At 40.7% G+C, this 21,096-nt stretch overlaps 1 protein-coding gene across 4 annotated transcripts in view; it reads left to right on the plus strand.

The window, feature by feature from the left end:
• triqk (triple QxxK/R motif containing) overlaps nt 1–21,096 on the plus strand; it is a 129,830-nt gene that overhangs the window by 16,500 nt on the left and 92,234 nt on the right. For 3 of the 4 annotated variants that reach the window (XR_013288781.1, XM_077548119.1, XM_077548120.1), the window contains exons 3-4: nt 11,267–11,327; nt 15,721–15,828. The gene's annotated coding sequence lies outside the window, so the exon portion shown is untranslated. Of the gene's footprint in view, nt 1–5,429; nt 5,648–11,266; nt 11,328–15,720; nt 15,829–21,096 lie in introns of those variants that run through there. The other variant, XM_077548122.1, reaches the window with a different exon arrangement.

Raw genomic sequence — 21,096 nt, forward strand, 5'->3', positions numbered from 1 at the left:
ATGTTTCATCATCAAGTCCGCCATTGGACATCTGGCGAATATTTGCCCAAGTAAGTGTCTTATTGTGGTCCACTTCAACTTGCATGTGACATTTGAGGCCGTGTTTGTTATGTGAACAAACATGACTCAACCCCGTGGAGCCCGCGCGGTGCGTTCAGGTACAATAGGCCCATATATGTGTGCGTGAGTATGCATGTGTGTGTTTTGTAAACAAGGGGCGCATAAGCAGGTTGCGCAAAGTGACGCAAGAGGCGGCAAATGCCGTCCGGCCTCAGTGAACTCTGAACTGTTGCGGCACAAAATGGCTACCGGGCACAATGTGTCACGTGAAAAATAAATGTGTGTGCATTGGGCAACGCTTGAATGTTTTTGCACATTTTTTGTTGTGTGTGAATGTTTTTTGTTACTTAACTCACCGATACCAGGTATCAATACCGCACCGATTCTGGCTTTATTTTAAGGTATTGTGTACTCATGGAGGCTGCCGATACCATCCACGGATACTTAAGCCAAAAACAAAATCCTGACATGGAGTAAGGCCTCCTCAGCAGTAGTTGGCGCTAAAAGGCGGCAGATTGACACATCGGCGAATCATCATGAGAATAAGACAGAATTAAATCATAATTTCATATATCAAAAGTATTACAGGTGTTGGTACTCGGTGTTGGTGAGTACTCATGACTAATACGCGTACTGGTATCGGTCTAAAAAAAGTGGCATTAAACATCCTTAGCTTCAAACAAGGATTATGGTTTACAATTGAGGTTTCAAGCCTAAAATAGGGTTTCAAAACAGGGTCAGGGTTTCAAATTAGGGTTTGGTTTCAAGAAAGGCTTTAAGGTTTTAAATTAGGGTTTTCAGCCTGGGTTAGTTTTTCATATCAATGTTTGTGTTTCAAAGTTGGGTAACATGCCCTGTGTTAATTAAGGTTTCAAATTAAGGTTTGGTTTCAAGACAGGTTTAGGGTTTCAAAATAAGTTAAGATTTCAAGCAAGGGTTTCAAATTCAAGTTTCAAGACAGTGTTGTGGTTTCATGATAGATTCAGGGTTTCAAAAGAGGGTCTCTAGACAGTTTTAGGGTTTCAAGGCTGGATTACTGTTTCAGAATAAGGTTTCCAGTTAGGGTTTTAAACAAGGCCTGGGGTTTCAAAACCGGGTTAGGGTTACGTAAATTTACCACTTAGGGTTTCAAATTGGCTTCTCAAGCTCGAATAATTGATTTCAAGGCAGGGGTTACGTAACGTAAACGTAAAGTAGTCCCCAAACTTTCTTTCAAATCAAATCACATGACAGCAACAAGATGCGCTCGATTCCTGCTTGTGACGCAAAAAAATTGTTTCTCAGTCGTGGTGGATCACGTGACTTCATTGAAATCATCCGTTTACAAGCCCTGATCCGCTTTATTGTGATGCGAGGGCCTTTCCTGTTTTCAGTGGGAAGTGGGTGCGTGCGCGTGCATGCGTGTAAGACGTCATCCGCCGAAGAGGTTACACAAGTTCGCCCGGCCAAGGCTGTGGTGTCACACTCGCCACCACGGGGGGAAACAAACGCCACCCGTGAGAATAAACCAAACAGGAAGTCGTGTGAAATGCGCCACTGACATCATTAGCCGCGCTAGCGACGTTTAGCATCAACACGGCTGCTCCTTTACCTGGAGATGACGCCACAAGTTTATTTGTAGTTCCTCAGGATTAGCGTTTAATTGCAGGGTAACAGAAATTAGCATTTCCCGTCATGAAAGGCTTTAGATAATTATTGGTGCGCACACTCGACGCACCGCTTCAAGTTGTGTGAAAAAATATTGGAAATATTATGAGAATGAAGATGCAATTCTGTCTTGTGGTATTAAAAGATTTGTAGTAACATTAAAATGAGATTAAAAGTGAAAATATTGCGGGAATAGAGAGAAAGCATTAGGATTAGAATATTAAGAATTTTATTTTTTTTCTCACGATTGTGCAATAGAACAAAGTAGGACTTGTAATCGTATCGTAATTTACGAGATGAAAGTGAAAGTATGAAAATTAAGTCAAAATAGTACATGTATAAAGTTTTATTCTTATCTTGTTATAGTAGAAGAATTAGAAAAAAAATCATCAATCGAAATATTACAACTATAAAGTTATATATTTCTTTCTTGCAATTAAAGTGAAAATATTATGTAGTCTTTTATTTTAGTCCTGCCACAAAAATGTATCGATAATTATCGGCCCAAGCACTCGATGCACTGCTAAAAATGATGCAAAAAATATTAAATCTTATGAGATTGAAATCAAGTATTGCTAATTTCTGCTCTTAAATCAAAGCAAAAAATCGTCCGAACGACGGCTTGTTTATTTAAAAAAAATTTAATCCGGTGACTAATATCTCAAGCCACTGATTTCATCGCAGGAAATGGTTCGTGAAAATAATTTTTAGCCGTTCTGCTCATTCCAATTGTGCTCGAGACTTTCTGTTGTCTGGGTTTCAAAACGTCTCGTAATCAATCGAAACAAACCCGATCGCTACGTGCAACATTCAAAGTAGGTGACGGGTCGCATTGTTGACATTCCGGTTCCTGCCCGTCGCAAACAAAAACATTCTTGAATGGCGACGTAGCCACCAGGACGCAGGAATGAGCCCTGCCTGTGCCGTACCTGGAGAATCACTTGTGATTGGTCTATTTTTGTACGTACCGGGAACAGTTGAACAAAGGAAACGTTCACACTTCATAAACGCCGGAGACTATTTCGGGAGATTTTCCCGGAAAGGTTTGCGGAGGCGACAGTTTTCCATTGGGACCACATTGACCCCGTTCTTAGATTTGCTTTCAGTAAGAACAGCAGCTAAATTTGTCCTTCATTTGTAAAGCCAATATATACGTGTGCACATTCGTGGCCAACAACGAGGCACTCTAAAGTGGCTAAACTCGAGGCATTTTCAGGATGTAGCGAGCTAACTGCACGTCGCAAATCAACGGCGATGTGAATGAACTGCGGCTTATTTCTAGTGTTCCTGCTTATTTCTATTGTGCAAGGTTATGAAGATGGTCTGATGGGCGGAGCCATCACATGAACGATGAGGACACGTACGCTACGTAAACATGCGCTTTCGGTGGACTTACTTGACTGTGGCTTATTTTTAGCCACTGTGTTTATTTTCTATTGTGCAAGTTGGCAGTTGTCATTAATAAAAGTGCGCTGACTCATCCGGGTGCTTCCGTGACTCACTTGTGCCTTTCGACGAGAACATTAAAAAAAAAAAAAAAAAAAAGGATTGCGAGAGCACAGGCCAGTCAGAGCCTGTATCACTTTTGCAAACGTTGTTTTCTGATCTGAACAAATTTTTAGGAGGAGTCACAAATGCATTTTTCGTCACCGCTTTCTGTGCCAAGGTGGTTTCCATCTGCCTTTGTTGGTTTGTTTACGAGCTGGATTGCGCAAAAAACGAAAAGTGGCGCTGATCCATTTTTTTTCACTTTTGTTTATATCCGTTCAGTTTCAGAATCTATGACAGTTTTTTTTAGACTTTAAAGATCCTGTGATGTGAATTCCGAGATTTGTTTGTAATTACGTATTAGTTCGCAGCGCTGACTCGTCGTGTGAAAACAGTTTTTCACTTCAGTTTTCCAGATTTGTTTGGTGGGCGTGGCTTTTTTTTTTTTTTTATCATTTAAATTTGGCATCTCTTTTCTGTGGCATTGGAAGTTATGAGACATTTCATTTTGGAAATGATGGTCTCTGAATCCTTTAACGTTGCAAATTATTTTTTTCAATTTGGCAAGCACATAAATCCTTCCCGAGCCAAATCTAGAAACCGAACCCCTAAACCTAACTCTAATCATTGAAACCAACCCTAAACCTTAAAACCTAATCCTTAAACCTAGCCTAATCTAGAAACTAAACCCTTAAACCTCACTCTAACCCTAAAACTCAACTCCCACCTTAAACCTGACCCTTAAATTGATCCTAGTCTATAAAATGAACCGTGAAACCGAAACCTAATCCTAAAACCCAACCCCCAAATCCAACCTCATATAAACCTAACCCTAACCAAAGATTTGAAAGCAGTTTTTTCATGTCAATGCTGATGTTTATGTGACAATTCAATCCATTATCAACTTTCAGTGTTGTGCACTTGAGCTTGTCAGTGTAACGTTAATCTTTGGATTATTCTCACTCGGCACATTTAAGATATAAAACTTGCGCAGCAGCGGTGACCTTGCACCACTGGAATCCCCCCCCCCTCCCCCGTCTCTCCTGGATGTAAGCACGATGCTACAAGCATTCACTTGCACAAGACCCGAAGGTGGTCTCGCTTTTAATGTCAGGTGAAGGCTTGAGTTCCGGAAAGGGAACGGCTTTTCCGCCATCTGGCTCGCGTTACACGTGAAGTCCGCTGGGAGCACGAAGACCTCGACAAAATACCCTGTGAAATAAACGCGGTGAGAAAACCGCACCAATACACACTTCCCATTGTTTTTTGAGTGCGTAGGTGGACATTCTGGTTCCACTTCCTCCTTTCTGATCAATGTTCATACAGTAGAGAGTGGATCCAACTTCCCATTCAAATGTGACGTTGACAACCCAGACGGGGAATCGAGTTGCGTTGTCAACAGGTTTCAAATAAACAGGCTACAGTAAACCCGCCTCCAGCAATGGGGTTACGTTAGACAAATGTGTGAAATCCGCGATATAGAAATACACAATTTAAAACCTTTTTTTTTTTAATAGCATTTTTCTAGGTTGCTAAAATAATATAAGCACATTCAAAAACATTTAATATATTAAAAGCGAGCCAAAAGGGCAATGGATCAAACAAAAATATTGCACAGTGTAAACAGTGTTTACATTAAACTAATCGCGTTTTTCCTAACAAACTGATCATCTCTCATTAACAATCTTTTCATCCCACGCAGGAAGATGAACATTCCAAAACGAATCTACATTTTGTAGGTGTAAAACGCAGGATGATAGAGGGCTGAGACATTCAATAAACTACAGCAGAAATGAAGCTGAGCCTACAACACTTCCTGTTTTCTTTTCTTCTTTCAAATGTAAACAGCATTAAATTAAATTGTGTGCAACCAACTGGTGGGCAAACGTGGAATAACACCCCAAAATAAAGAACAAAATTGAGATATAACTGCACACACACAAAAAATGTGTGACATAGCAACACCGTAAACCTGAAACCTTTACTGCACATGGGAAAACTAACAAATCAACACTAGCATGTTAGCGTTAGCTACGTCAGGTTGATTTTTGACTCTTCACTTGTTCCTTTCAACAAGTTTTGAAAAAAATCAAAACAGACTAAGGTGTCATCTGGCACCTCGGGTCTATATAAGGTGTGGAATGCGGTCCCGTACGAGACTGTGATCTCATCATAGCGCAAAAATGTGTCTGGCCGTGCATCATGAGATCATAAAGGACGTGGCAGGTTCGCTCAATCTTTATTCGTACGGACGAATGAGGTTGGAGCGAACTGTGAAGTTTCTTTGGACGAGTCTCCCCGTCGCGCTGAGGTAGTCTTGGAAGACGTGGCGTCTCGCCGCGGTTCTTTTATGGCCGACGTGCCATCAATCACGCCGTAATGTAAACATCCGCAGAGTGCGAGCGGGGATGATGAATGAAGAGTGAAGTGCGGCGAGCAGGATGTCCTTCGGGTAAGGACGGAATACCGCAGACTACATCTGGACTTGTTCACGTCCGCACTTCCTGCGCAGCCAAAGCGTTTTTGACAAGCGTGCATAATGATTGCTCTTGAAGGGAACATGGCGCAATTCCGCAGGGGGGGAGAGAGAGGCGGAGGGAGGGGGATTGCAAGACAGGTAAAATCTGTTGTAAGGGGGCGGGTCCATCTCATGCTAATGGAGACTGATGGATGTTATCATGCAAGAACCAGGAAGTAGCCGACGAGCTATGAGGGCAGGATGTGATTGTGATTTTTTTAAATTAAGAAAAATAGAACTATAATAATGTTTGACTTAATGAAAATGTACAGTTGAAACATTTTTGCTTTAATTCAATGGACATTGTGCTGCTCTTTCTGTTGTGTGCGCATATTCGCATATTATTCATTCATTTGTCTAAATGATAAATTTTTTTGACAATAGTATGTTCGATGCAGCCCCACTAGTCTAAATATGGTATTCCGGTTGACATTGTGTTAGTGGAATATGAGTTAAGCAGCAAAATCCAGCAGTTTTTATCCATTTCATGGGGCGGCCATTTTGTCGCTTGCTGTCGACTAAAGATGACATCAATGTTGCTTCGGTTTCAGGTAACAACCAATCACAACTCAGCTTCAGAAAAGAGGTGAGCTGTGATTGGTCGTTGCCTGAGCCCCGAGCAACATTGATGTCATCTTCAGTCGACAGTGGGTGGCAAAATGGCCGCCCCCTGAGATGGATAATAATGGCTGGATTTTGCTTCATAACTCATTCTACAAATGTAATATTAATCAGAATGTCATGTTTAGACTAGTTAGCTCACATATACAATATTATTGTAAAGAAATGTTGAAGGTTGACTTCCACTTTAAATAAAGAAATAGTTTGTTTTCACATTGTGACGCCGATCCTATTTGACAATGATGTGTTAGCATTATGCTAGCAGACTTCAAGAATTGTTCCCTATCTGCCAACCTGCTGCTTGTTACGACCTGACGTTGAGAATGAAAGGCCTAATTAAAGACATCAAGAGAAGCATTTAAATGTACTTTTAACATCATGCGGCTAGCGCCTACACGTAGCATTTTCACATTCCAAATGCGTTGCGTTTGAAAAGCTTCAGTGTGCGTGCGCGTGTGCGCACACTGGTTGTGTCACTTTCCCACACAAAGACAAGTGACTCGAGCCTTTGGGAATTCTCGCACAACGCGAACATCCTTCAGTGCTTGGAATACACCATTGTGAGCTACACTCAATGTTATGCGACAGCTAATTAAAATGTGTGACCTGAGGTTACCGCGTAGGAATGGCGTGCATATGCTATGTAACTCTTGTTGCATAGAGAGAGTATTGCACTTGTCTATCTTGAACAAAGACATGTTTATTAATAATCTGCAAACACAGAACAGTGACTTTCCATTTGTGTTAGACGTCATGGGGAACTGCACCTTGTGCGGTCTGCTTTGGAACAAAAGTGTTTATACTTTTTTGTCAGGTGAAACGTTTGCGCCTGTGGAAAGCGAAAAAGTGATCTGAAATCCAATTGTGGGTTCCAACTATTTGTGCAGAGACGTACATAATGTGACATCAAGCTAGAAATAAATGCAAAGGCAGGGGGTCTAAATCAGAGCCAGGGGGAACGCCTTTTTTACATTCGTGGAGAAATTAGTCTGTTTTCCATCCAATTAGCAATCTGTTACGTCGTCCCCCTAAACATACCTTGTCCTTCATTGCTTTGTGACTACAAACGTACGTGTGACGTAATATCTGGTCAAAACATGCGATGTGCATCCGGTCTTGCCAGTGGTTATTTGCAAAACCTGTTTCCATAGCCAAAATTTACATTTTCTTTTTTTTCCGATACGCTTCATAATCTACCCCCTCCAAACGTAAAAACTTTTTTGTGTGCGAATTTTGGGCCCTTTTTCGAATTTCTAGAGTTTCCATTCAGTTTTATTTGTGCATTTCTTGAAAATTTCTAATAAAAATGGGTGGATGGAAAGTCAACTATTGTTATGGTATGTGTTCGTGTTTCACTAAACATGTACATAGCTGATTTATTCTTTTATTTTGTTTGATCTTATGTGTCCGAGTTTGGAATAGAATACGGGGGACTTAGAACAGAACCAAGTGGAACACCCCGCTAACACTTTTTCTCAAAGAAATTGTATGAATTTGACTAACACGTTAATAATTGTGCATCATTCCAATAACATGGTTAGGATTGTTTTTCATGTTCTTAGGTCTTGTGCCCTTCTAAATTTGTCTGTTTTAAGTTTATTTTCTATTATATATTTTAACATTTGTGGAGACATTGTAATAATTTTGATTGACAATTACTCCAACTGTATATCATTCTATAGATATGCATAGTTAGTTATGAATCTATGATGATGTATTTTTGATGATGTTCATCTTTTATAATCATACAGGGGCCTTGGAATAGAGCCAAGTGGAGCCCCACATTTGCTCTTTGTGGAGTAATTGTAATCATTTTGACTAACACTGTCAATTACTTTACATCATTGAATCAATATTGATGATTATGAAGATGATCAATACTTTTGTGAGTTTGATAATTCAATACAGGGGGCTTAGAACTGAACCAGGTGGAACATCATTTATGCCACATGTATTCAGAGCATTGTCATGTTTGTCCAGGCAGATTTGCTGCAGTCTAATGACACTCTAACGCAATAAAAAAAAAAGAAGTTTTTATTAACATTTTCAGTCCTTGCCTCATATTTGACACCTTTCAGAAATGCGACCCCACATCAACACCTGGCAACCCCGGTCCTCAGTGATTATACGGCGGTTTAGGAATGTGAGCAAGTATGAAGCAAAACAAACCAGGTGGCCCTTGAAAAACATCCCCACGATTAAATCGCTAGGACACGCGTGACTCGCCCGCAGCGGCTTTGCTAGCGTTTATTTCGTTATCAGCGCGCGTGTTGCTCAACTTGGCCCGATGAAACAGAAAATTGTGCAAGTGTGTCAGATGAAAGAGTGCAAAACTGAAAGGGCAAAACCAGGGGAAAAAAAAAGCAACCTTTCGTACAGCTCAACCTGCCTTTCCTCTTTCTTAGAACGCCGCTATTTGCTTTGGGCAAAAGAGGCCGACGCATTGCGCAATGGTGGAGCTCCTTCACAAACACACGCACACACACGCGGACACATGCTGGAATAAACAGTGATTAGAAAAGCAGGCTGAAGTACATGAAGTGCCGAGTCATTGTTTTTTGCCGATTTTATATTTAATACAGAGCAGTGATTACATTTGCAGAATAAATAAATATGTAGAAGCAGATTTTTCTTATGGTTTTTACACTAGTGTTGGTCCCTAGTTGCTGGTTTGTCTGCCATATGATAATCATAACTGGGGCAATTATGATTGAGCCCCATGAATTCTACCAAGCAACAAGTGAGCTAACAATCAGTTAAACAATTTTTTTGTTTGTTTTGTTTTTAAGGGGGGATAGGGATCCATAGTCCCTAGTTTTTCATTCTTTCTTACAAATACACAAAACAGTCGGTAAATTGCCAAATTTTTCAATAGCCAGAGGCCTCGTGAAATCTGCCTAGCAACAAGTGAGACTTCATAATGGCCGAATGACAAAATCCTCTATGGGAAGAGATTTTTTTTTTAAGAAAACAAACAAACAAAAAAAAAAAACGTGTTTCCTTGCAGAATGATATTTTGAATAATCTAGATTTTATAGTGATTCTATTTACAGTATTGAATTGTTTTTTTTAAAGGAACATCCTTAATCCAAAGTTTGTCATTTTTCTTGCCTATGCGGGTATTAAATTAACACAGAGCAGTGATTATATTAGCCAATTTTTTTTTCATCAACCTTTTAGGATTGAGCCCTGTGAATTCTGCCTAGCAACAAGTGAGATAGAGTTGCCATTATGCCAACTGGCTAGTTTTTTTTCGTATTTTTAATTTTGTCCTTAGTTACTAGTTTGTCATTCCTTCTTGTCAATACTCAGAGTTGTGATTAAATTGCCACGTTTGTCATTGGCCTTTGGGGCAGTGAGAATTGAGCCCTGTGAATTCTGCCTAGCAACAAGTGAATGACTACTACTCTTCATCCACCTTATGTCCACTTAATGGGATATTTCAAAAATTATTTCCTTATGCACTAGAATGTAATTCCTTTTTGCCAATGTGGATTTTCTTTTTTAATACAGAACAGTGATTCAAATGCGAAATTGGTGTCTACAAGCACATTTTTCTCATGATTTCCCACTCCTGGAGGCTCGTGAAATTGCATTAGGATCGCGTTACACAAAAATGTGCTCCAAATGATCAAGATCAGACCAAGCTTTTCATTTCCAGTAGCTTAAAGCCGAGGCGGTGTGCTGTTGCGCTTTTCACGCTCGCCGTTCACATGCATCGGGGGCTTCACCCTTTGGACCTTCAAAAAACAAAAAAATTCGGATTACAGAGCAAGACGAGCGAAGCTGGGAAAGTCCACATGTCAGTCATGGGACCAACGTAGTTTCTTTTAATAACATGATGGCAGAAGTGCAGCTAAAGCAGAAGCACTTACACATGAAATTCATTCCACAGGAAAGGAAATCCCCCTGCAGACAATTGTGGGGGCCCTCCTGTTAACTTCATACTTTTCCTTTCACCCAAAAAAGAAATTCTTTGCGTATCCTCTCCCGTCACGCCAACCTTGGTAGAGTTTTTTTTTTTTTTTTCCCCAGCCGAGGGGCTCAGCTGGCCTCCTCATGCCAAGGTTAACGGCAGTGGGACATGTAACCCCCGCGGATCCCCCCTCATGTTGAGGTAACTTTAGACGAGGACAAGGTGACTGAAACAAAGGACTGTACAATGTACAGCGGTGCCTTTGAATGTGAGTTGAATTAGTTCCATGACCACCCTTGTAACTCAAAACACTCAAAAAATAATCAATGAATGGAAATGTCCATTGACTGTTTCATCCACCCCCAAAATAACAACAAAATGTTTCTAATGTTTTTGAAAAAGGAAAATACAGACATAGGCAGTTACAATTGCTCAGTAAACTGCAGTAGGATTAGTCATTCTTCACAGAGGATAAAGAATATACGTCTCTGAGTTATATTGTCTGTCTACGTATCTTTCTTTAGTTTGAGTAAAAAAAAAAAAATCCACTACTTAAAGGGTTCTAAAACTGAGACGCCAATTTTATTGGTTAGCCTTTCTATTGCCTTTTGCATTGTTTGTTAGCATCAAGCTAAGTAGGTTTAGGTTGTTTTAAATGCATGTTATGATAAATAAAATTATATAAATGATGACAGAAATATTACAATAATGCATATATGAAAAATAATGATAATAAATAATAAAATGCATAATAATGATAAAAATAGTATGCACATTACAAAATTATATTTATTATTATAATCAAAGTCGAATAATAATGGGGAAAATAGGTGGAATTAGCACAACATCTATGAAATTAGTCACATTTGGCATACATTTTTTGGGCAAAATTAGTAGAAAAGCTTACAAATATTGAACAAAATTAGGCCTCTAAAAAATATAATTTTTCTTCAATACTTTACCAAAAAACAACACAAATTAATTGCTCTTTTTTTCTTTTCTTTCCAATTTTGTAGGGCTTCCGATGGTTAAAAAAAAAAAGGGTCTTCAACTAGCGACCAGACTGTCACCAACAGGGTAAGATGCTGCAGTATAATAATTTCATGAAATTTTTGTTTTGCATAAGTTTGAAGGAACCTGACTACATTTAGAGTTTTGACCAAATTTGTAAGCCCTAACACAAAAACTTGGCAATTTTACACTCACTAAGCCTCAACTGTGATATTTTTTGTATAAAGTTTTACTTCTTGCAAACTTTTTGTCACATACGGGGGCTCTTGATCCAAAGTTGTTTTTTGTGCACTTTTGCACAAAATATTTGCGAGAACATGTTGCTGCTTTCCCAACACGTGTTAATGAGGTGAGGACGAGGATGTATGCCGGTGAAGCAATCTTTGCATCCGCTCCAGGCCAATTGTGCAATCCATGGCCGTGCTTAATTACCCGGCGTTGCCATGGTAACAAACTTTCCAAATCAACAAAAAAGGTAGCCCTAAGGTGGTGACGCACACCAAAGATTAGCGTCCTCCTTTTTTTTTTTTTTTTTCTTTGGACGAGGTCTTCAAAAGTTTTGTCAGTTTCCGGCGTCTGGCAGGGGAACATAACAGGCCCTGCGACCAATCGTCTCATCGCCTCTCGAGTGAGTGTCACATTCCCTCGGTGGTCTCCTCGAAATTTGGCCCCCCCCTCGCATGATAAAGTGTCCTATTCCTGGACGCCTTCTGTCACTTCTCAGTCATGTGTAAGAGGGCAAGGCTAGGACACTGTGTGTGTATGTGCGCGCGCGCGCGCGTGTCTCAGGGTAGCTCAGCCATGAGAGCCGAGGGCCCACATTCCACTGAGGGACTACTAAATCCTCATGGGATAGACCTTCTTAGTCCACTGATGACCGTTCCCAGGCTGTCCTATGCTCCTGTCTGTGTGTGTGTTCTTGTTTTTATGGCACAGTGTGGCAAAAATCTTCCTTGACTGTCAATGTCACAGGAAGATAGAAAAACAAGAACATGCAAGAACACACATCCAGTGCATACAAAAGTTGCATGCATGTCGAGAAAGATGAACACAAACACATAAACATGCAACAAAGGTAGGCTGTCGCACACAGATAAAAAAAACAAGAACACATAAACAATAGAAGCACTGGTAAAAGGTCAGGGGGGATGATGGCCATACTGTGATATAAAGACAAGAACATACACACACACGCAGTTGGCTTGTCAAGGACGATGATCTCACACAAATATCAAAACAAGAACACGCAAACACACAAAGGTGGAATGTCACACAAATATAGAAAACAAGAACATGTAAAAAAACAGATCTCACACAGGTGCAAAAGTGGAAATGGTGCCACACAAACAGAAAAACAAGAACATACACACACAAAGTTGTTGCAAATTCATGCATGTTCTTTATCGACACATGAAAGAAATGCTCATTTTTGGGGGAATTTTCGTTACAGATTTGTAACGTTTTTGATTTATTATCGCCTTGTGTTATTTTGCAATATTGCTTTATACCAAAGCGAGGTCGCTATTGATTTTGAATGCTAACCGTTCCTCATCCTGACCCATCCTCAAAATCACAGGAACCTTATTGACGTTTTCCAAACTGGCACTCGCCCCAAAATCAAGTTTTCACCATCTCTGCGCATTGCGGTTGACGCGTTGAGGCGGGCCAAGGTTCAGACACTTTTTTTTTTATGGAGTTGACGAAGGTCAGTGTCCCCGCAGATAAGGCGGCTACCGGCGCACTCGTCTTCCAGGAAGCCAATGTTGCGCTGTCAACACGGCTGAGGTTGGCCAACGCTCACTGTGATGCACTGTAACGCGCTGCTAACTCCCGGACGACAAAAGCTGTTAGCTAGCATCACAATACAGACATATGGGACAAATTCTTGAATGAGACAAAGTATAATATCAGTCGGCCATGCTGATTATCTCAAGGAAACAAGCCACTTGTTGTTAGGCAGAGTTCATGGGGCACAATCATGGCTGCCCCACATGCCAATTAAAAAATAGTCAAACCCACAACAACAACAAAAATCATAATTGCCTCATAAAGCCCCCCCTCAAGAATACCGCGAATGTTGTTTTGCTTTAAAAAAAAAATGCATTTACACTATTGGTTGTTGCTAGGCAGATTTCATGGAGCACAATCATAATTGCCCCCACCAACCCCCAAAATCACATTTACACAACTGGTTGTTGCTAGACAGATTTCATGGGGCACAATCATAATTGCCCCCACCAACCCCCAATATTACATTTCCCCAATTGGTTGTTGCTAGGCAGATTTTGTGTGGGAACCATCATAATTGCCCACACCAAACCCCAAAATCACATTTACACAATTGGTTGTTGTTAGGCAGAGTTCATGGGGCACAATCATGGCTGTCCCACATGCCAATTAAAAAATAGTCAAACCCACAACAACAACAAAAATCATAATTGCCTCATAAAGCCCCCCCTCAAGAATACCGCGAATGTTGTTTTGCTTTAAAAAAAAAATGCATTTACACTATTGGTTGTTGCTAGGCAGATTTCATGGAGCACAATCATAATTGCCCCCACCAACCCCCAAAATCACATTTACACAACTGGTTGTTGCTAGACAGATTTCATGGGGCACAATCATAATTGCCCCCACCAACCCCCAATATTACATTTCCCCAATTGGTTGTTGCTAGGCAGATTTTGTGTGGGAACCATCATAATTGCCCACACCAAACCCCAAAATCACATTTACACAATTGGTTGTTGTTAGGCAGAGTTCATGGGGCACAATCATGGCTGTCCCACATGCCAATTAAAAAATAGTCAAACCCACAACAACAACAAAAATCATAATTGCCTCATAAAGCCCCCCCTCAAGAATACCGCTAATGTTGTTTTGCTTTAAAAAAAAAAATGCATTTACACCATTGGTTGTTGCTAGGCAGATTTCATGGAGCACAATCATAATTGCCCCCACCAAACCCCAAAATTCCATTTACACAATTGGTTGTTGCTAGGCAGCTTTCGTGGGGCAAAATCATAATTGCCCCCACCACCCCCCAAAATCACATTTACACAACTGGTTGTTGCTAGACAGATTTCATGGGGCGCAATCATAATTGCCCCCACCAACCCCCAATATTACATTTCCCCAATTGGTTGTTGCTAGGCAGATTTCATGGGGCACAATCATAATTGCCCTCACCAACCCCCCAAAAAGTGCATGTTCGCCACACCTACTAGCCAGAACAGGAAGCCACGTTTGTAGTCACTTGTTGCTAGGCAGAGTTCATAGGTCACAAGCTTAACTGCCAATACAAAATGCTCATTAGCCACGCCCACTAACCAGAACATTCAACACAAGTTTGCACATTCATTTATTGTGAGGTGAGGAGATAACTGCCCCATCAACCAATACAAAATGCACGTTAGCCACACCCATTAGCTTGACCAGGAAGTCATGATTTCACAGTCACTTGTTGCTAGGCAGTGTTCTGGCACAAGCCTAACTGCCTCATCGACTCAATAAAAATGCAAGTAATCTACTAGCTAAGCTAGCTTGCTTTTTACACAAAGTTATGGTTAGGGTTACAAGGGAAGGGTTCCAAGACAGGTTTGTGTGGAATCACTAGTTTGTATTAACTTAAGAAAAAAAAAAAGTTTACCCATGCAAAGTAGCTCCATGGGAAGAGAAGTGTGGTGTTATTGTACTTTTCTTATTCTTAGAATCACCACTCATGCAGTGTGGGTCTGCCAGAGAAACACACACACACACACACACACGCACGTCCATAACAGCGCTGCGAGTGAGTCAGTGCGTGAGTCACGCTCCAGCAATGTTGCCCCTCAATTTTATAACAGCCAGCCAGTCGGCACGGCCATACACGCTGTTCCCAATAACTGTATACACACGCACACGCGCACACAATATGAAGTTGTTTTCATGCAAAAAAAAGCCACTCGCTGATGAGTGTGTCAAGGAATCCTAACTGCAAAAGTTTTTGTTTCTGTAAGGCTGTCGTTAAAACCCACACGTAATGAAAACTAGAACTTGCGACATTGTCGGGAAGTCACTTCGACTTTGAAATGTCACCTTTCCTCGATCAAGTCCTGACTCATTAAGTCACTCAGTCACATACTGTACATACTCAAATATTCTTGAACAAATACTGTATCCCGCCCATAACAAATACAATTTTTTAAACATGATTTTATTTAGATTAAAATGACACATTTAGAAAAGCAGTATAATGGACTTTTTAGTCAATATAACAAAAATGTATTAAGTACAGAAGGAGGATATTAAAAGTTGTAAATCCTCCTGGCTTTGAAGGAGAAAAAAAATCCTGCCCGGCAACACTCAAACGCTACGGGAAATATTTTATCTACAATTGTGCCTGGCAACAAGCAAACCAGTCAATTTTCCAGGATCCCAATAAAGTTTTTTTTAATTTTCTGTTCCTGTCTGCTTCTAGTTTGTCAATCAGATTGTTTGATTGGGTGCCTTCCATTGACCTGCGACCTGTCTGGCAACAAATGACCAATCCATTGTGGCCAGAAGAAATGTGAGCACATTTGTCAAGGTAACATTTGCTTTTTTTGAACAATCCTCTCTCCCAATGAAATGAATGCGCAAATGCTATTCAGACGCCCCCCCGCCCCCCAACCCAATCAGAAAATGAGGAGAAAAGCACTCTATTATACTTAATAATACATACACAGATTATTAAACAAATAAGCAGTAATATTAGTAAGTAATGTTAGTCACTTTCAGCACAGGATAATGAATAGAAAGCTGATGCTATCCGTTAGCCCATCAATGGCATTTTGTGTTGTTTGTTAGCATTAAGCTAAACGGACTTAAAACCACGTGCTGGTATGAAATCCAAATGATTTCTGCTTAGAAAAAAAAAAATGCAGAGCAAGGGTTAAGTTGGATCACTCGTATCTCAAGTCACTGCTCGCTATACTGAAGTTTCGCCTTAAAAAAAAAAAAAAGTGTTGCGATCCCGCCTAAGTTGTGGATCAGGCCCATCTTCATGCCTTTGTGTCAGTGTGCCGAGCGTGATTCCATCGCTCATGCTTTGCCCCGTGAGTCACCGGGCGAGGAGTTTCACTGCTATAGGAATGGAAGAAGAGGCGGGGGGGCACGGTTGATTCAGAGCCGAACCTCACAGATGAGAAGGAACGGGGCGGAGCTTAAATGGCGAAAAAAAACTTTTGTTGTCGCTCTGCCAATTTGGAGCAAACAGTTGAAAGGGTGTGCACCACCACAATTACGTCATTTTTGTACCTTTTCCACTTGACCTTTAGCACTTGGCAAAAGTCTACACACCCCTGATCCAATGCCCGTGTGTTGGGATTGAAACAAAATGAGATCAATGTATATGATATAAAAAATTCATTATTGTGCTTGTGTAACTCAATAGGAAAAAAAATGAATAAACAACTAAAAAATATGGTTGCACAAGTGTGCACACCCTCTTACAACTGGCAGTGTGGTTCCTGTGTGCCTTGGATGAACACTAAATACATTTCAGCTGTTCTTTAATGACATATTTTTCTTTCGGTCTTGAATTTTCTTTCTAGCACTGACTGCTAATTGGTACAGTTTGAAAAGTGATATCAATTTCAGTTGATGTTACCTACAGTATAACCTGCTGGTTTGATTGGCCTATAACATTTTTCCCCTCATGCATTTGCGAGATCTTAAGGGTGTGCACACTTGTGCAATCATATTTTTTATATGTATAGATATCTATCTTCTGGAAAAGATTTCCTTTTTTTCCCAATTGGGATGCTGTCACAAACGTTGTGATATTATGAGATGTTATCAATGAAGCAACACTTCCCTCTAGTGGCCAAAATGACATGGCGCACATCTCAAATGTTCTTGTCGTTCACCTTTGAGCCACTAGAGGTCACTGTTAAACAACGTATTTTATAGTCAACGTTTGAACGACTGAATTTCCTGCTTGGGGGCCTTAACATGCCAGAAAACTCGCTAGTCTTTGCAAGAACGTGTCTCCTGTTGTAAAGGTGTCCAGAAATTTTAATTTTGATATTGGCCATTTTGGTTCGAAGCAGCTCCAATTAGCACACGATTTTAGCTTACCTCATCATAAGTGGGTGGAGCTTGGCTTCAAATTTGGATTATTTCAAGGATTTTGCGGTTTTAGTTTGAAAGCGAAATAATTTGTGGTGCTCCTGGTGGAATGAATGAATGAATGACAGGAGGCTCGACCGGCCTCTGCTTTTTGTGTGTGCGTGTTTGTGTGTGTCTGGGAATGCATGAATGTCACCAGCTGGCGCATCTGCTGGGCTGGTGGAAAACGTCCAAAAAGCTTAATTATCAAGCGTAATCATGCGTGAGATTGAAGCGAGGGAGCGAGCTGCGCGTGTAAAAACAACACACACTGGCTGCTGTGTGTCACACATTCCCAAGAGAATACGTGTGTGTGTGTGTGTGTGTGTGTTTGTTGTGTACTGATGTTGTTCATTAAACTCCACTAATAGAAGCTTCCTTCAGCTTGAGTGCTGCTTGACTGTGTCAATATTTGGCTGAAAATGGGACATTTACCAAATCATGTACAAACAGTTTCAAGCACTTTTTGGAGACATGTGTGGGACAATTCATTAGGGACCCCTTTTCTGAATATTCTGACCTTCTCTTGAGGTGAATGTGGTGACTGACAGCCTTTTTTTCGCACTAGCGCCAACAACCTTGAACAATGTCACTACAGTCAAGACATCGGCGACATGCTCCACCGCTTTTATTGACTCGCTGGCAAAGCTCAGGGGGGTGGGGAGGGGTTCGACGACAAGGTGGGGTAAGACTGGTCAGCCCTCATTAGCGTCCACTTGGCCATCTTTCTGCTTATCGGACTACACTTCACTCGGCTTCCCTTAGGAGCACAGTGGCGAAATGTCACAGACTCTTAATTAGCAAGGACTCCTATACACACTAGCTGCTATACTGTCCAGCGGCTAGCATAAGAAGCTAACGTAGCAGTTTTTACATCAGCAGTTTTTACATCATCGGACACAGCATTAACGAAGGAATGCAAAAGTACAGACGATCTCAAAGTAGACCTGTGAAGCTGGCCCAAAATTTTGTGGATTCAAACCAAAATGTTTGTCTAATTTTGGCAACCCAACAAACTTTTAAACTCTGTAATTTTCCCCAAAATGATGGCTTCAAACCAAAATGTCTGACTTCCTCTTTGATTTTGTGCATGGGTCCTTGAGACTTTTTCTTGCATCCTGTCATGATAAACATATCCACCCTATTTCATGGTGATCAAGGAAATTGATGATGGGGGGTAATTTTTTTCCAATGTTTGAGCTAGGGAATTCACCCCAAAATGGCTACTACAAAGTAAAAAATGTCCAACTTCCTGTTCAATTTCAGTCATAGGTCCTTGAGACTTTTTTGCACTCTAGTATGATAGTCATGCCTACCCAAATTCATGTTAATCAGTGGAAAGTGGTGTCGTGGGCAAATTATTTTCATATGTTTGCGTTTTCAGACAGCAAAAATCTGTTGTCCACCATTTTCATTTTTGCTCGGCAAATCACGTGTCCTCAGGTCTGACGTTTTTAACATTTAGTTTTAACATCATAGAGAGACGTGTAGTTTTCAGCAAGTGCCATTTACATTTTTGCATTGTGGTAGTTTTGATTATGATGCACATACCTCAAAAATTCTGTGAAAAGACAGACGCCGATCGTGACGATCCATCACCCCCCCCAAGAGTCCTTCCGTCTTCCCGTCCCACAGCCGTCAATATGCAAATGAAGGGGAATAAAATGGCCGCCGAGTGCGCGACAGTCTTCCCCAAGTGCATTCATTAGCCAGCGTTAGCATAATTGATTCCCAGCGCAGCCGTAAAAAAGACAAGCCACTCCTTCTTATTCCCCGTAGTGTCACACTTGTGGACCTGGGCGACTAACTTCCATCATCAATCATTAAAGTGCATAAAGTGCTCGGTTCAAAGAGGAGACCCTGGAGAGGGTAACCCCCCCCCCCTTCTCCCCCCCAGTCGGTGATGCCTAAATCACATGGTGACAAGTCCACCTCCACCCAAAAAGCGTCATTTCTTAAGTAGCTCACTTGGATTGAAGTCATTGTAATGGAAATGCTACATGCGATCACGTCTTGGTGAAGCAGCGTGTGGCTCATCTTGACCAAGGTTTTTCTTGTATGTTATGTTAATAGCAACCACAAACGATTTAACAATATTTTGGCGACGCCAATACTCATCACCCCAAATTACGATATGTTAACATGATCGCAATAACGATGACATCACAGTACGGCAATTTTGCTATAGCACAATCTATTGAAAATGGAACAATATGTTGTGCACCTAATAGGAAGAAAATTCCATGGGATATTGCAATATTTACAACATATCCCGATACAGCGATTATGCCATTTATCGGAAACTAAAATACACGTACGGAAATGGAAAAATGTACAATACGTCATACGAGTAACTCACCATATATATATTAAATTATACAACAATAACAGTCCTATCAAGATACGATTATGCGATTTTATTGTAAGTATAAAAAACAGTTGTGATGCGTATTACAACTCTATTTTATAATCATAATATCATGAAAAAGCGATTTTTATCTCACCTCAAAGCCATCATATATATTTACCCATTCATTTCTCAATTTAACTAGCTTACGGAATTAGCATATCAGCATATCATTAAAATGCTAGCGTTGTCGTAGCTTTGAGGCGTCAACATTCCGAGCAGGTGTGCGACTCATTAAGAGACGCTATAACGTAACTATAATTCATAAACGGATATTTCATCTGCCTGTCGCCATTCTTTATTCTTTAGGGCCTGCCAAAGTAAAAGCACCCTTCTCGTGATGTATGCGCACCTTGAAAAATAACCATTATTCATAAAGAATATTCATGATGAGCACAGATGGTACGGAAATTGACTTTGTTTTGAAGACGGACCCGGGCAGGCATTTTAATGAAGCGCAGATGCAAATGATGCATTTTCATATTTTGCTATGATAATGTGTCCACTTCGGGGGAGACAGGAAGTGAGGCTGCAGGCAGTTAGTGGCCTCCCATTTACACTCAACTTTTTCTTATAGTTAAGCTGTGTGCTTCAAGTCAGCCTTTAGTTGTAAATGCTTCCACTAGAGGACAGTGACACTCTTCTTCCACTTGAGAAAATATAATGAGACACTTGCTGGCCATTTTATTAGGCACACTCATTTACAAACGCAGTACTATATTTCTAATTTAATTCTGCTTGTTTCATATGCATGAAATAATCTGTCAAATCTGAGGACGCCTAAAGTTGTACGCAGGGGGGGGGGGGGGCCTTCTTCTTCTCCTTCTCCTTCACCTTGCCTGGCTTTTTTACAGGCCTGTGGAAGGAGAGTGAGGCAGGTGGCGCTCATGCATTTTTTAACACGCCGCTTATTTGCAGGCCGTCTGCACCTGTTTTGTTTCCCCGCCTTCATCCTCCATCGCCCCGCGTTGACTTTTAAATGTACTGCCTCGCACCATGGAAACAAACAGGGCGGCTCAGCCTCTGGCTAGCGGTATACGCTAAACTGTGTGGTCAACTATTGACATCACACTTTCCTAAAAAGAAGACACTGATTCCACATTTTCTTAAAAAGAAAAACAACTATTGAGATTTAAAAAAAAATAAAAATCCCAAAAAGAAAACCGTCTGTTGTACTTTCCTAAAAAGAACACAACTTATAGTCAGTTTCCTAAACAAAGACAAAAAACTGTTGTTAGACTTTACTTTTTTTATAGCTCAATTATTAATATCACTTTCCCAAAAATAAAAAGAGCTGTT

This window comes from Vanacampus margaritifer, chromosome 17 (genome assembly GCF_051991255.1).
Source record: "Vanacampus margaritifer isolate UIUO_Vmar chromosome 17, RoL_Vmar_1.0, whole genome shotgun sequence".
NCBI classification, from domain to species: domain Eukaryota; kingdom Metazoa; phylum Chordata; class Actinopteri; order Syngnathiformes; family Syngnathidae; genus Vanacampus; species Vanacampus margaritifer.